We start from the raw sequence: 16,943 nt of genomic DNA, 5'->3' as shown, positions 1-16,943 counted from the left end.
GTCCGGTGGGGGAGGGCACTGTTCACACCTACCTGAGTTTCCAGTCAGGGGGCGTGATGCCTTGATGAGTTTGATGGATGCCATAAAGGAAGAGGCTGACCCCTTGTACGTGAAGGTGCACAGGCAGTGGTGCTCTGGGGCGATGGACTAGGATGGGCACGCGGGGATCCCCGTGAGGATGAGCTGGGGGAGGACTGGGCCCGTGCTGGGGCTACGCGAGGAGGCTGGATGGAGGTGCGGTGAGCATGAGAGGCAGGCGTTGTGCAGGTGCCTGTGAGGACGGGATGCCAGGGCCGGGGTGTGGGGGCACGGAAGGTGCTGCAGGTGGGAGCTGGGGACATTCAGAAGAGAGGCCCGTGAAGGGTCTGGGGCTCTGGGCTGGTGATCTAGGATTGGCAGTGTATGTGGCCAGCGGCCAAAGCCAAGGCCACTGTTGAGGGCTGGGAACAAATGTGGAGTGAGGCAGGAGAGGGCACAGAGAAACCCCTCTAGGGCTGTGGTGGAGAAGACAGAGCAGCCACGGAGGCGGGGATGGGATGGGTCGGAGGGCGCGAGGCCAGCAAGGCCATCTGTAGTCAATTCTCTGCACTCAGAGGAGGGAGCCAGAAGCCCAGAGACCAGATTCTCTGCCCTGGGACCCCAGAGATGAGACCCACAGAGGAGACCTGAGGCGCTCAGATAACGGAGTGCTCCAGACCCACTGTCCCTGAGGGACAGTCACTAGAGGGACAGTTGGATACACTGGTGGAATTCAGACAGAAGTTCCTGAGTCACCAAAGAGCTGATGCTTTGGGAGCAGGGGACGGGCCAGAAAAGCACAGTGAGCTTTGCACAGGGCACGTCCTGTCACTACATCCCCGTGTCCAGTCAGACATGGGGAAGGGGGAGAGGGCATCCTTACCCCTGTTGGACACGAGGATACTGAAGAGCCCAGACTTCGCTGATGATACGCGGACTTCACTGGAGAAGCACAAGTTTCAGCCACGGTGCCACGGGCTTCAAAGAGTGTGCGCTTAACCCCTCAGTTTTATTGTCCCTACCTGCCCGCTCCCCTCCAACATTGATTCTAGGACTGCAGATACCAGCTTCAAGGGAGGGGGAAACCTTCAGGGGAAGGTTTCAAGGGGAAAAGCTTATGCTGTCCAGCAGGGGGTGCCTCAGGGCCATCTCTGGACCGTGGGGAGTGTGGCTAGCAGACAGATTAGCCACATGACTCAATGGCACCTGAACATTGGCTAAGGAGAGAGAGAGGCGCATGTTCCTGAAGGTCCTTTCCACTCAATCAGTGCTTATTGAGCACCTACTATCTTCCAGGCAGGGCAAAAACAGACGAGGACTCTGCCCCCCTGGAATATACAGTTTAGGCAGAAAAACTTAAATGCAAACAGCTATATAAATGAATAAGGTAATTACTAACATGATAGAGCACTTAATATACCAGGCAATACTTTGAGAGCTTTATATAGATTGATTCATTAAAATAACCGTATGGAGTGGGAATATTATTACTTCTATTTTTATAGATGAGAAAACGGAAGCACAGGGAGGTTAAGCAATTTGCCTGAGGCCGTACAGCTAATACATGGTGGAACCGGAATTCTCCTCAGTCACTTAGGCACTTGACTTCTACGTGAAGTAAACAAACTACAAACTGAGGGTAGTCACGCGATCAGGGAGGACCTCTTTGAGGAAGGGACATTGGAAGGATGAGGAGAAACCAGCCATGCCGATATCTGGCGGAAGAGCATTGTAGGAGCAGGACGTGCAAAGGCCCTGAGGTGGGAATGAGCTCATTTACAGGTTAGAAAGTCTGGATGTCAGTGAGCAAGCAGGGAAGCTGTTTGACATGAGATTGGAGATGTAGGCAGGCAATTCTGAGAGTTTCCTGAACACCCTACTGTGTGCTGTGACATATGAGGTTTAAATGCTTTAAGGAAAAACCTTTGCTGTATCCAGTAGGACCTGAGAATGGGGAGTTAGACGTGAGCAGCTTAGAGCCCAGGTGAGGAAACCACATTTCCCGAGAGTAACAGGATAACCAGGATGCTGATAACAACAATGGTGGGCATGATAACAAGCATCCATTGGGACCTGGTGGGAGTCAATTCCCGTGCTAAGCGCACAGGCTCATTTAATCTGCTCAGTGGCCCTCTCTGGTAGACACAGACCCTTCCATTTTATAGATGAAAGAGTTTAGATTCTGAGATGTTGGGGAACTTGCTCAGGGACATACAGTGAGTAAACAGTTGTGGCTCTCCAGGTTGGAAATCCGGTTCACTACGGCACAGGGTCAAAGATGGGCACGTGCCAGGGGACAGAGCAATGGCAGGAGCTGGGGGCTTTGAGGCGAGGAAGAGTGGAAACAGTGGTGACAAGGACGGTGGGGCTCCAGGCCTTCTAAGCATATTCTTGGTTGCCCCAGACGGAAGGAGGGGATCCTAAGTGTTTCTGGGCCATTTTGGTTAAGGGGTTGAGGTAGGTAAAGTGACTTTTCTTTTAGATTTCTTGGTAGAGCTCTTTGTTCAGTAATTTTTGCCATGGGGAGAAGTTCTCCTTCCCCTCTCTGATTTATTTTGTTTGTAAACCTGGATTTTTGTGTGCATAGTACGTTCAGGAGCGGTTGTATAGGGAGGAGGGAAGGAAGGACCAGTTCCTCTGAGCACCACTAGGTGCCAGCATTGTCAAGGGAGTTCCCAGGCTGGGCTTCTGCCGGGTTCTCTGCAGAGGAAGGGGCAGAGGCAGGCAGGATTTGAATCCACAGCTGGATTGGATTTCTTGCCTGGGGTTGAGTCTTGGGCTGAGGGTCTGCTTGGGGCTGCTCTTATGCCAGAGGCCCCTGAGAAACATTTAGGAGGCTAGGTCTTCTGAGGCTTGAGTCCTGTAAAACTAGGAAGGGCTGGTGGTCTTCGGGAATCCAGCCCCAAATAGGTCTCAGGGCCTAGACCTCCCCCCTCAACTCTCCCACCTGCTGCCCCAGTTCATCCCGAGCTTGGCAGAGCCCCGGGCTTTCCTCACGGCCCCTCGCCTGCAGTGAACACAGAACACCCAGGCAGATCCAGTCCTGATCTCCTGGTGAGTAATGACTTTGCTATTTTTTCCCCCGTAAATTAAACCTAATCTTGTGTTGACTTTGCTGAACAAGGAGAATAATGAAGAAGATTAAGATGAGATGGTATTCATTCTCCTCCAACAAAAGCCAATTAATTGTTAGCAGGATTACCGCCCTGAGCCGGGAGCCAGCACAGACTCTGGAGACAGGATGGGCAGGGCTATGGTAGGGGGGGAGTGCAGGGGGGGGGGTCTCCTAGTGCTCCAGCAGGGGTCAGCCAGTGATGCAGCAGGAAAAATGCCAGTTAGATGTAGAGGAGAACTGCCTGGATGAGAGAACGGGCTGAAGCCAAGGAGGCGGCTGTGAAGAGTGTGGAATCCCTCTGCCAGGTGGGTTTTGTGAGACATGGGGAGAGGCTCCATGGGTCCCTGCGCGTACAAGGCATTTGCTCCCTGATGCCCCTGACCCCTCAACATCTCCATCCCAGGCCACCTGACACCCTCCCCTGCCTTTCCTCCCTCAGGGTATCGCCCTGTGACCTGTCTCAGCCTCATGAACTCCATTTCTGGGGTTGCCTTTGATAAATGAACTTGCATGCAGGGGTCTCCAGCCTCCTCCCCACCCTGCTTGCCCCCCTCCCTTCCTGTCCCAGGAATGAGGGTTCAGAGCATGGATTTGGAGACAGAAACACCTGGGTTTCACCTGGCTTTGCCGCTCGTCCTCAGCTGCAAAGTGGGATCTGAGTGCGGCTCCGAGGAGTTTAAGCACCCAAGCTTCCAGGCCCAGTTTCTGGCACCCAGTGGGTTCTTTGTACAAGATACGGGGCCGGGTGGGTCAGGTGGACTGCCACAGCCCTGGGGCCACTGTTGAGAGGCTCGGGGGCGGGGGAACTAACATTGTCAGTCTCCTACCCCATCTACACTATCTCACGGGCTCCCCATAGCCCTGGGGGAGACTTCATTTGGCACCCCAATTTATGAAAGAGAAGTCTGCGGTGCCGAGAGGTGGGTCTAGGGGTCAAGGACACAAACCCGAGACCTGCAGAGCTGGCTGGGGGATGGGCCTGGATCCGAGGCCCCCCCCCCCCCCGCAACTGTGCCCCTCCCCCCACTCCACCTCCCTTCAATGCACTTGAAAGGCGTTCAGCCCACACCTGAATGAATGAAACACTCCTCAATTGCCATTTCTGGCCCACTAGGTCCCCATTTCAGACCCTCTTGCGTCCTGGTAACTCCCAGAAGGAAATGGATTGTGTGTGATTGCAAAATTCTTCTTGGCAATTCTTGGCAACTCACCCATCTTACTACGAGTATTAAGAAAAATCCACCCTTCCATCCAGATCTCGGGCCTCGCTTCATTTCCTGGGATTGATGAGGTTCTGTTGTTTTCCGAGCATAGCAGAAGTATCCCCGAAGTCCACATCTCATAGTTCATGATATTTCACACCTACTGAGCGCTCACCACGTGCTGGGTATTGGCGCATGGCTTTATTCAATCCTTGCAGCACACCTGTGCCCTACTTCCCTTCTCATTTGAGAGACTGTGTTGGAACTGAGGCTCAGAGAAGTGCAGTCTTGCCCGAGGCCACACAGCTGGAATCCACGCGTTACAGGGTGGGGATTCTTTCCACACCAGGAGGCTATCCCACATCATGAGACTTTTCATGGTGGATTCCGGTCCTGTACAGGGTGGGACTGGTGAAGGGCATGGGTCTCAGGGCCCTGTGAGCCAATGAAGTCCTTGTCCCTTGGGAGCTCGCTGACTAAAGGGGGAGACACCTAGGTCACCAGTTCTGACCCTCCCTGCCGTGTGACCTTGGCCAAGTCCCTTAGCCAGTCAGTGCCTGGGTTTCCTTGCCTGTGAAATAGGGCTGATTATAGTTCTTACCTCATAGGGTTGTTATGAGGACCAAATGAATTAGTATTTGTAAAGCATCAGGTAATGTTTGTTAAGATCAGAGCCTGTATATGGCAAGTAATATATGTGAGTTTGCTAAATGAACGGGGCACCTGGGTGGCTCAGTGGGTTAAGCGTCTGACTCTTGGTTAGGGCTCAGGTTGTGATCTCATGGTTTGTGGGTTCAGGCCCCACATCGGACTCCACACCGATAATGCAGAGCCTGCTTGCTATTCTCTCTGTCTCCCTGTCCTGCCCCTCCCCTGCTCGCACTCTGTCTCTCTCTCAAAATAAATAAACTTAAAAAAAGAAAAGTAAAATGAACAAGTCTGGCAGCTGTAGTCCAACAGTAAAAGGGCTATGAGGAGGGGCGCCTGGGTGGCGCAGTCGGTTAAGCGTCCGACTTCAGCCAGGTCACGATCTCGCGGTCCGGGAGTTCGAGCCCCGCATCAGGCTCTGGGCTGATGGCTCGGAGCCTGGAGCCTGTTTCCGATTCTGTGTCTCCCTCTCTCTCTGCCCCTCCCCCGTTCATGCTCTGTCTCTCTCTGTCCCCAAAATAAATAAACGTTGAAAAAAAAAATTAAAAAAAAAAAAAAAAGGGCTATGAGGAGGAAGCCCACTATCTTGTGGGAACCCAGAGGAGAGGCATCTAACTTGGATCTTAATCAGAGAGGGCTTCCTGGAGGAAGCAGTGAGTGGACTCTTGATCTGAGGAGTAGTAGGAAGGTAAATCACTTCCTTAAGCAGCTCTTAGCTCCATGTACTATCAGTTGGAGCTCTGGCACTAACCGGTCACTTCCTGGGGCTTTCTTGTCAGAATTTATCAGTGTGCAAACTACCATAGTGTCATCTGCGTCTGAACAGAAATCTGTGTCCCCAGGGACCCATGATTGAGGGCAGTGTGCCAAGAGGGTCCTGAATCTTCTCAAGATTGGTGGGTGGGCAGGTGCAGAGAAATCTCTGGTGGTAGGAGGTGTAGCAAGGCCCTGAAAGCCTGCATGAAGAGACAAAGATGTCTTTGGAAAAAAGAACAAGAGAAAAAAAAAAAAAAAAAAGGAAGGGAGAAGCAGGCAGGGAAATGATTTTCTCGGCTGGCGTTTCTCAGGGAATTAAATCTTGTTTTTCGTCACCACTGAGTGGAATAATCCAATATATTAAAGCAGATACCCCCCTCCTATTTATTGCTGTGACTTTGACCTAACAGTCTTGGGCTGCATTTGGAATCAGATCGTCCTGGGGAGGGAGGAGGGAGGGAGGCGTCAGCCCCCTGGATCAATTACTCTGCTCTCCGACACCGGAAAAATGAATTATTCCCCCAAAAGCAGGCTCCTCACCCGATGAATTCTGCACTGCAGAGCTGGTGGAGTTATACCAAATTGAATTTGGTCTTTGAGAGACATTTAAAACCAGGTGGAGTGTGCACATTGCAGGGGGGGGGGGCGGGGGGGAGGGTCTGACAGCTGCCGGGACCTCTGTTGCCTGGCTGGGGAAGCCCCCTGCTCATAATGCTCTGGGGTGGGGGCCAAGAGGCAGCCACCCCACCTGCCCAAGGGGCCACCTGCATTCTGCAGGCGTGAGACATTTTGTTTCCAGCCCGAGGCTCAGAGAGGTGAGGTTGATTGTCTGAGGCCACACAGTGAGTGGGTAGCCATGGCAACCTGTTACCTTTTTGTCCCTTGCTCTCTGGGCCTTGTGGAAAATGGCCTCACTTCCCCCCCACCCCTCCCTAGCCCAACCTCAGGGGGGAACATGCTGAGATTGGGAGCTTTTCAGTCTGGGGCATTCTGCCCATTCATAGCTGTGTGACCTGGGACGAAGGGTAGCTTAATCTCTCTGGACATCAGTGTCCTGATCCAAGAAATGGAGTTTACTAAAACCCTCGTACTGGTTGCCACCCTGTCGGTTGCAAATGACAGACACGCGATTCAGAGTGGCTTAATGAAAAAGCGGATTTGGGGCTCACATAACAGAAAAGCCTGGTGTAGATTTCTCCCAGGGATGGCTGGTTCCAGAGGCCCCGATGGCGTATTCGGAAATTGGGCTTTGTCTCTGTATCTCAGTGCTGTGTGGCTTCACCCCAGGCAGGCTCGCTCTGGAAGGGGCCGGGCACCCCCAGCATTAAGTCCAGTGGGTTCACACACCCATCCCTGAGCAAGGCCTGGGGTGGAGCCACCCAGTGAGAACCACAGGCTGAGAGAAGGGGGCAGATGCTGCCCCCCTTGAAGAAGGCGCTGGGACAAAAACCTCACACAGAGCCCCACCCCTCATAGGCCCCGGGCAAGAATGAGGGGGTGTTGGGCACAGCGCTTGGCATCATCGGGCAAGCATTCTGCCCACCACGGCCCTGCTGGGGTTGTTTCCAATTTTCACTGAGGAAGATGCAGTGTCCTCCTGGGCAGGTTACAAGGGGCTCTGCCTGGGCCTCCCTCTGCCTCCCTCATGATCTCCTACTTTATCTGCTCCCCCAGAACCTCCCTCCCCACCCCCAGGCCACATCCCAGCCTTGGCCGTCTGCCTGGCCAGGGGTCCCCAGGGAAGGGGGGCTGACTCACCCCACACAGCCAGGGGACTGCAAGGGCTGCACTTTCACTAATGATGTGGGGAAGCGAGGAAAAAACTAGCCCGAGATGGAGCTATTTTAGCTGAAAAACCCTCCCCCTGGATTTGAGCAGGTTTTTCAGGGCTAATGCACTGGGGCCGAGGGAGTTGTTGGGGAGGGGGCTGAGGCTGGGGTTCTGCAGGGGCCGGAGGCCTGACCAGGGAGAGAGGAGTAGGGGTCTGGGGAGGGGGTCATGGGGGCTCTGTGCCCCAGAACTGAGAGCTGCTCACCCCAAAGTGGAATTGCCAACTCTCCAGTCACCCCTGCCTTCCTCATGCCCCACTGCCATCTGATCCACCTTATGTGGGAAATAGCCCCAGTGGCCGGGACGATTTTGCCAGGCTTGATTATCTCTGGCCTGTATTGTGAAAACACTGGCTGGCTGTTTTATTTTCCCTGAATATAAAGTCCTGCTCTGATATTGGAGTTGCCTTTTTCTGTTACAATGTTACACCCCCTGCTTCCCAACGCTAGCAGAGAGATTCTGATGCACTCCACCTCCACCGTATCCATTAGACACCTGCCCGAGGGATCCAGGAAGGAGGAGGAAGAGCACGGAGGACAGGAGTCTCTTGTTTCCTACCCACCATGAAGGGCTGGCATGTGTGTCTTAGGGGTTTTCACTCGGCATCTTTCCAATTACAGAGGAGGAAACTGAGGCTGTGTTGCAGGAGGGAATAAACAGGCCTCTCTTGAGAGCCAGCCGCCGCGGTTCTGGGATCAGGTGTGCAAGGAGAGGGAGGTGGCGTCTTAGCCCATTTCCCCTGGGTGGAGGAGAACCCAGGCTGGTGGGGGGGGGGCGGGAGGCTGGGGCACACAGGCATTGGGGAGGCTCCAGAGCCAGGAAGGAAATGAGGTAGGAAGGGGGAACAGCTGGCTTCTAGGGGGTCTTCAGGTGCCTGATCTGACCGCCTGGCCCCGCCCACCAGAGGCATGGGAACTCAGGGACCAGAAGAAGAGGTGGCCGAGCCCCGAGGTCCCCAGCTTGGCCGTGAGTGCAGAGTGACTGGCTCCACCCCTTGCTGGCTGTGGGACTCCAAGTAAGGCTCCAGACCTCTCTGAGCTTGTTTCCTCCTCTGTCAAATAGGGAGAAAGATGGGACCTAGCTTGTTCGGTGGTCATGAGAATGAAATTGGGTGGTGTGTGTAAAGCACAGTCAGGGCTCAAAACACATATTAGATTTCATGGGTATTATATTTACCCCTAAGACATAAAGGCTACTCCAGGCCTCTGGAAGAGGGGCCAGGGCAAGAGGCCCTATGAAGAACATGGAGTGGGGCCATGCGTGGCCTGTGGTCCACGGGGGTTTGTGGAAGGGGCAACCGAGGCGGCTGGGAGGCGGGAGCTTCTGGACCTGAGGAGGGGGTGGGCACCTGGCACAGGGTGGAGGCTGGGTTTGGGGGAGTTCACAAAGTGCTCTGCCTCCAAGAAGGCTTTCTAGAATCCCTTCCGTCTTCTCTGCCTGCCCCCACTTCCCAGCCACCAGCCTGGAGCAGTGGGTGTGGTTGGGAAAAGTACAGGCAGAACCTGGGGTCAAACCTGTTTCTACTACTAGCAAGCTGGGTGGCCTTGGGCAAGTTATTTGCCTCTCGGAATCTCAATGGAATTACTTTTCTTTAAAATTTTTTTTTTCAATGTTGATTTATTTCAGAGACAGAGAGGCAGAGCATAAGCAGGGGAGGGGCAGAGAGATCCAGAGACAGAATCTGAAACAGGCTGCAGGCCCTGAGCTGTCGGCACAGAGCCCGACGTGGGGCTCGAACCCACGAACCGTGAGATCATGACCTGAGCTGAAGTCGGACACTCAACCGATGGAGCCACCCAGGCGCCCCTGAAATTATTTTTCTTCAATGGACATCGTGACACCTAGTCCACAAAGTGTTCTGTGTAAAGCATTGGGCACACACCAAGGACAGGTGCCGATCTGGTTTTGATGTGTGCCGGGAGGGGGGGGTCAGGCTCCTACTAGGTCAGCACATAGTGGAGAGGTGGGGGCCTCTAAATGGGGCCTTGCTGGTCACAGCTGCCCCGAAAGGCTGTGGCTTGGAGGACAGAGGGCAGAGGCTTGGATGTGAAAATGCTGGAAAGGACAGCAAAAGGGTGAAAAAGTAGGGACGTTGCCTGGGGAGGTGGTGCTTTAGCCTTGCGGAGCCCAGATGTGCCCTGACTTGAAAGCACTGATTGCAGGTAGAAGGGACGGGGGTGGGGCGGTGGCACGTGCACCCATCTGCCTTCTTGGGTCTGGTCTGAATTCCTGTAGCTTCAGTTTCAGGCCCCATACTTTGCCCTGACAGGGCACTGGCCCTCCTTGTCTTCTGCCAGGTGCCCTACCCACCCCCCCTCCCCCCGCCCCAAGTAAGGCTGCCTTGGGCGTGAGGACAGGGAGAACGGGGTTTCCCAAGTCCAGAGTTCAAGTCCACATGCTGCTTCTTTTTCCCAGTGGCCTTAGGCAAGTTACTCTCCTTCTTTGAACCTCAGCTTCCTTCCCTGTAAAATAGGATAATAGGACTTACTACATGGGACCGCCGCCAGAACCAACGAAGTGGGTGGTTGAGAAAGTGCTTTATGAACTGTTAATATTTTGCAAATAAGGTTTGGCTGGAAGAATTGTCTCTCTTACAAAACCCTCCCTTGGAGACACTGTTTTTTTTTTTTTTAATTTTTTTTTTCAACGTTTATTTATTTTTGGGACAGAGAGAGACAGAGCATGAACAGGGGAGGGTCAGAGAGAGAGAGGGAGACACAGAATCGGAAACAGGCTCCAGGCTCTGAGCCATCAGCCCAGAGCCCGACGCGGGGCTCGAACTCACGGACCGCGAGATCGTGACCTGGCTGAAGTCGGACGCTTAACCGACTGCGCCACCCAGGCGCCCCTGGAGACACTGTTTTATCGAGATTCTGGGCTGCAGCCTCATGCCTCCCCACCCCCCCTTCCCCGCCTCCCAATTTCTAATGTCTGTTGGCCTCAGGGTAGGTACACTGGAGCTCTAGGCCTGACCTGATGCACTGGTGGATTTCTGGTTTTCTCTGGAGTTTGGTTAGCTGGGGGCAGTAGCCTTTGCCCTCTCCTTCCCTGAGCCCTAGTTCCACTTGGTCGGAAGTTTGTCTGGAAGGTGAGGGGACAGGCGATCCATGCAAATATACTCCAACTGGCCACTTGTGGCTTCTCCAAAGCCGGCATCTTCCTGAAATTCTGGAACCAGCACACTGGTGGGTAGAGAAGGCAGCCCGTTGACAGCTTGTCCAGAACTCAAAAGGAGAGCAGGGATTAACCAGAACAACACGAACCTCAGACAAAACCTTTGGAGCCCAGCAGCTGGACTGCTGCTTGGCTGAAGCTGGGGATTTTCTGTGTGCATATGGGCCGGAGGTCAGGGACCAGTCATACTCTTCCTTTGGGTGCCCCTGCCCTCTGTCCCCAAGTTTAATCACTTTGGGATATGGGGAGGCAGAACCTTAGGGGGACATTTGGGCCTTTGTCATCCAGGTCACCTGCAGTGGCTGCCTTGGGTGAGGTGAGATTCTTCAGAGGCCAGCCAGGCAGGTTGGAGGGAGATAACGCCTCTGGAACGGAGAGCAAGCAAGAGGTGTGGTTCAGCACCGCGGACAGCGCCCTCCCACCTGGACCAAAGAATCCAGGAGTGGAAATCCCGAATGGGAGAACTTCAAGTGGGCAGGGTATCACAGCCCAAGGGAAGAAGACGGGCGTAGGCACGAGGATTATTGGGCACTTACAGAAGCCAGCACAGTGCTGGACACCTTATTACACCACTCCAACTCAGCCTTATCTTCCTTCTCATTTTACAGCTGAGAAAACAGAAGCTCAGCAAGGTTAAGCAAGTTGCCCCAGGTCACACAGCTAGTTGGTAGTAAAGCATGGACCTCGATCTAAGTTTGTCTGCCTGTGGAATCTCTTACTGTTACTCTGGCCAGATGGGAGAGGCACAGCCCCTGCACGCTTGTGGCAAAAATGACCCCAAAGCTCTTGGGTTTGTAGCTGAGAGGCTGGGTCTGTGTTTATGTGTGTGGCTTTGCGAATGCCTCTGGATGCACATGAGGGTGGCTTCAGTGGAGTGTGACTGTTTACAGGAGGCTGCGTCAGTCTCCAGGGGGGCTAGAAGATGAGAGTTGGTGTCACATCTCGGAGACCCTCCCTCCTCCTGGAAGGAGAGCTAGAATTCACTGTTGGCCTTTTTTTTTTTTTTTTTTTAAGCACTTAAAGAACAGACCAGAACTGATAGCTAAATTAAACCTGCTGAGAGCGCCTGTTTAATTGAAAATGCCATCTGTAATTTAAATGTCAGAATCGGGATGGTTATTATAGCCGCCTTGAAGACTGGAGCTCATTTCACAGTTTCAAAACAGACCAAGAAAAGCAGCAAATGGGCCATGGCCTGCGGCGTCGTGGAGCGATTAATAACTTCTCTGGTCCCGCTGAGCTCCAGCTCCCACCTCAGCCCCCACAGAGGGAGTCTGGCTGGGAGCATGGGGCTTGGGCTCCAGGACTCAGCCTCCTGCCTTCCCCACTCCACATCTCTGCTCCAGCCTCCACTCAGCTGCAGGGCACCTTTCCAAAGTGTAAGGCTCATCTTGTCCCTCTTCAGGGTCTCCCTGGCACTTCTGGGATGAAATCCCAACATTTTAGCCTGGTATTCAAAGTCTCTGGAAGAGACCTCTGGAAGAGGTCTCTGCCTACCTCTCCAGCTTCAGCCCCAGCCATGGCCTGCTGCAGACATCCTGAATGCCTTCCAGGCCTTTGTGCAGGCTGATTCCTCTGCCTGCAAAGCCATCGCTTCTCTTGTCTACCTGGTAAGTACCATTTATCATTCATGGCTCAGCCCTAGTGTTATCACCTGTAGGAAGCCTTCCCTGACTGTCCTATAGCTCCCCAGAGCACTGAGCCAGGCAAAATTAAGGGCTTCTTTCTTGGTTTCCCATGGCCTCTTTGCTCACCTCCATAACTGACTTATCATGGTGCTGTCTTTTCCCCATTCTCCTTATACTATGAGCCCCTCAAGGACAGAGATGGGGCCTAGTTTATCTTGAGACCCCATGCCCTGCCCTGAGCAACCGCGACAGCTAACATTTATTGAGGTCCTACTATATATCAAGCACTGCCATCAGTCCCAATTTAGAGGTGGGAAAACTGAGGCATGGAGAGTAACTTGTTATAGGCCAGGCCACGACTAGCGGTAGAGCTGGGATTGGAGACAGTCTGCCTCCCGAGGCCAGGCTCTTAACCCACTATGCTATAGTGCCTCATGCTGGGCCCTCCGTGTAGAGAATGTTTGTTCATTGAACAGATAAAGAGCTCCCCAGCTGTGTTCCAGTCTCTACTTGGGGAGGAGATGCCATAACACAACTATTTGGTGCAAACTTCAAGGGAAGTTAAGCCAGTCCCTTCCTCTGATGACTTTCCTTTTCTGGGATTCAGGTCTTAGGGCTTTTTCTTTGCATGAGGGACCTGAAGAAGGGGGTCACTGTGCCCAAGACCCCTGTGGATTTAAAGCAGGGGTCCTTGTTCTTTGTCCCACCTCTCCATAGGCAACTCTCTGCCAGCCCACACTCTGCCTATGATCCCCACTTGTTCTTGACGAAGCAGTGGCATACAGGGAGATAACCAGTCCTGGTGTCCCAGCCTTCTACTTACAGCCATGGGACCATGGCTTTCTGACCTCACCGTCTTCACCTTCGAAATGGGGTCATAGTAGTATCTCACCCAGAGCATTGAGGGCTAAGTGGAAGCATGCAGGTACAGTGGTTAGCAGAGTCCAAGGTATGATAGCTGTAACATTCATTCATTCACTCACCCACTCATTAGTTCTTTGTAGCCCATGTCCAGGGGGGTATCCGACTGTGTCCGCTCTGTGTTCCTGGGCCCCCAACCTTCAGGTCTGAGACATTTTAAACTGCTTCGTGGAAAGAGAGTCTCCAAGATCACATGCTTGTTCTGAGACTGGCACTACACCCATCATGCTCTCAAGCGTGGCCGCCGTCTCCCGACCCCTCCCGCCCACACCCCATCTTCATGTTCTATCTGCCCTCTGCCCTGCTCCGTACCCCAATGTTCTCTTCCCTGGGGTTGTCATGCAGCCAACTATTCCCTCAGCCACGAGAAAAACAGAGAAACTCACTCCTAATTAGATGGGTTTCCATCTCCCCAGGTCTTCACTTCTTGCATGTTCTTGACTTGTTAGAGGAAATCGTGTATCGACATTGGTATTGATTTGCATAATTCAGATATAATTAGGAGAAAGGTTTGCCGGAGTGGCAGCCAGCGAGGCTGGTGCTGCTATATCCTGCTGACCTTGGGGAAAACTTGGAACTGGGCCTTTTACCCTCACTAAATTCATGGCTCCCATTCTCTGCAAAGCCCCGTAGGTACTTGTCCCGAGAAATTTACTCTTGTGTGAGGTTCAAGGCAATAGGAAAACCCCCTTCACCCCAACACATCTCCTTGTCTGGCCCTGCATCTGGAATTCTGACCATGAAGGCCACCCCATGGGGGCCTGCTGGGGATGTAGGAAGACATTATGTTGGCCAGGGGGACAGGGACCAGTTTGCTTATGATGCCCACCATCTGGAGGGAGGAAGAGGACTTCGGGGTAGTGTCATTTGGACAGTGGGAGGAATGGAAAGCAAAACCAAGCAGAGCTTGAAGTAAGAGACCGGAAATTAGTGTGACCCAGTGAATTACATTGCTGCCGCGATGAAAAGTGGTGGTGCGTCCTTGGAAAGATTAGGAACATAACGAGGCAGGGAAATAGATGAAAATGCACGCCCATGCCTGCTCTGTTCTGGAACCGTTTCTTCATTTCTTCATCTATTCATTCACAGGTATTTATTGAGGGGCTATTATGTGCCAGGCAAATAGTAAAGAATCAGGTGTTGACACTGGGGAAACAAAGCTGGTCTCTTATCACTGTAACTGGTAGATTCAGTTCCTACCCACTCCGGCCCAGGAGGATGGATTTAGCTCCAGGATGTGGGGCCTGGGGGTCAGGTTCTGGAAAGGACTAGTGCCTAGAAGACCATATGAAACTTCCTTTGAATTGTGCCTCTATTTCACCCTTGAGCTGGTTCTATTCTGGAAAGGCAAATGACAGCATGGGGGTGGGGTGGGGGTGAGGAGTGGGGCTTCCCAATCTTGCAGGCGTCACAGGAAGCAAGGAGACGGGCAGGGAATTTCTCTCCAGACCCAACCCCTGGCCCCACTCTGCTCCAATGTGACCCGTTTTGCTCCCACACAGCCCCTGCAGAGTGGCCGTCACCAGAAGCCACATCCAATTTCCCCAGGGAGCAATCTCCAGGCCACTGATTTACTCGTTAGCTGTCACCACGGGCACTGAATAATAAGGCCTCTTTCTGCAGAAAGGATATTAGAGGCTGAGATGGGAAGGGCTAGGGCAGTGTGATATTTATTTCCCCAGCATTTGCTGCTATGAATCACAAGGCTGTCTCTAACCTGCTCTCACACAGCACCACAAGCCCATCCTTGGGTCCCAAGATACTTTCATCAGTGTCCCAGGGTGGGGGTGGGGGCGGGGGTCTGGTGCTGGTCTGGTGATCTGTTCCAGAGCCCGACCCATGATTCAGGTTTCTTGTCGTGCATGTGCGTGGGCTGAGAGGAGGAGGCTATCAGCTACCATCGTCCGTTTGCAGAGGTCTCTGTGATTCATTGATTCACTCATTTGGCAAACATTTTGGAACATCTGCTGCTTGCTGCTATGCACTGGGCTGGGGGCTGGGCATTTAGGGGTGAACCAGTCAAGTCCAGCCCCTGTCCTGGGGCGCCCAAGTAGTGTGACGTTTGCCATCTCTCTGCTACCACCCAGGAGGCGAGACTGGACGGGGCGCTGGTGGGGACCGGAAGTTGATTCTCCCTACGCTCTCTGTGCTGTCCGCCCCCCTCAGCCCCACCCCACGCCCCCTCTGCCCAGATGGCTAAGCAAGATATTCAGTCCCTAAATGCTCCGGTGGTATTTCCCAATCTTGTGCCAAGACTCCTCTGCTCTTCTTGGGCGGGAGAAGGAAACCTTTGCTTTATCAGCACTGACCTTCATCAGGCCCTTCCTGGTGGTGATGGTGACTTACCTAATCTCATTTAATTTCCACTTTGCAGATGAGGAAACTCGCCAAGGGTGGAGCCGTGGTGTGTGTGCCCTGGTGGGAGTATGTACCCCGAGGACACTGACAGGGGCTACAAATCAGGGCTTTCCCGCTTTGGAGAATTGGTTCTTAAGCATTTACCAGCACATCACTCACTGCACCTAAGCGCTTTGACAGATACCGTCCTCTAAAGCAGCGGCAAAGGATGGGGGGGGGGGGCGTATTGGAGCCACCGAAGATGTCCTTCCTGCCTGTAAGCAGCTGCTTCGTCTGGGGAGAACTGAGGCAGAGCAGAAGGACTTCCCATGGAGGCGTCAGGAGTTTTCAGCCTCCGTTTGGCCACTTTTCAACACCACAGGTCATTTTGGGAATCAGGTGTGGTTCCCGCTCTCCTCCCCTCCCACATCCAGGCTAATGACGGAGTTAAGACCTTGCGGCTAATTGAGGCCTCAAGGTTAACTGGTGCTTTTATTGGTGTGAGCGATAGCTTTTTGCGGTGCTCTGAGGACAAGGCGGGAATCTGGCCGGAGGGAGTGCGCTCACAGGTAGACGCAGAGGCAGACGTGTCCTCTAGAATACCTTTTGTGTAAGGCCGGGTTTCCCCCTCATCCCTTTGAGCTCAGCTTTAGTGTCGGGCCCCTCGGGGAGACCCTGAGCGTCCTAGCTACGGTATGTTTCTCTGCCTCCCATAAACCTTTCTTTTACTTTATTTTTCTGCTTACGTATTTCTTGTCTCTTTTACTAGAACACAAGCTCTGTGAAGATGGGAAGGGGGGACTTAGCAATTTGGGTTGCAATTTCAGACGCTGCTTCTCCATCGCGTCATCTCCTCATTGTGGCCCCCTGATCCCTGCTCGGGGAAGACATCACACCCAGCTGTTTGCTTTTCGTAACTCAGCGGGGGTCAGCGTCAGGTCCCTGGGCTCCGAGTCAGAGCCCAGGTTTCGCATCCTGGTGGTGGTGCTTACCAGCTGTGGGATCATGGAGAAGGAGGAGAAGGGACAGCCCAGAACAGAAGCTTTGGGAGCAGAAGGAGCCCGCTCACCCCAGCTCCTAGCCCAGCCTTCTGTGGCTCCGTGCTCCAGCACAATTTTCCTAGACACTCTGAAGCCTGTCTTGCCTTACGTTTTTTTTTTTTTTTTAATTTTTACTTCTGTTGTTATAAAAATAATGCTTTCCGTTGGAGAAAATTTGGAAAATGCGGGACAACGTGAAGACTGACTTAAAAGTCACCTTTTAGATAGGAGAATCATGTCCCCTGTCCTTCCTTCCTTTCCTGAATTAGCCCCA

The sequence above is a fragment of the Leopardus geoffroyi genome, chromosome C1 (genome assembly GCF_018350155.1).
Source record: "Leopardus geoffroyi isolate Oge1 chromosome C1, O.geoffroyi_Oge1_pat1.0, whole genome shotgun sequence".
Lineage (NCBI taxonomy): Eukaryota > Metazoa > Chordata > Mammalia > Carnivora > Felidae > Leopardus > Leopardus geoffroyi.
This window is presented reverse-complemented; position numbering follows the sequence as displayed.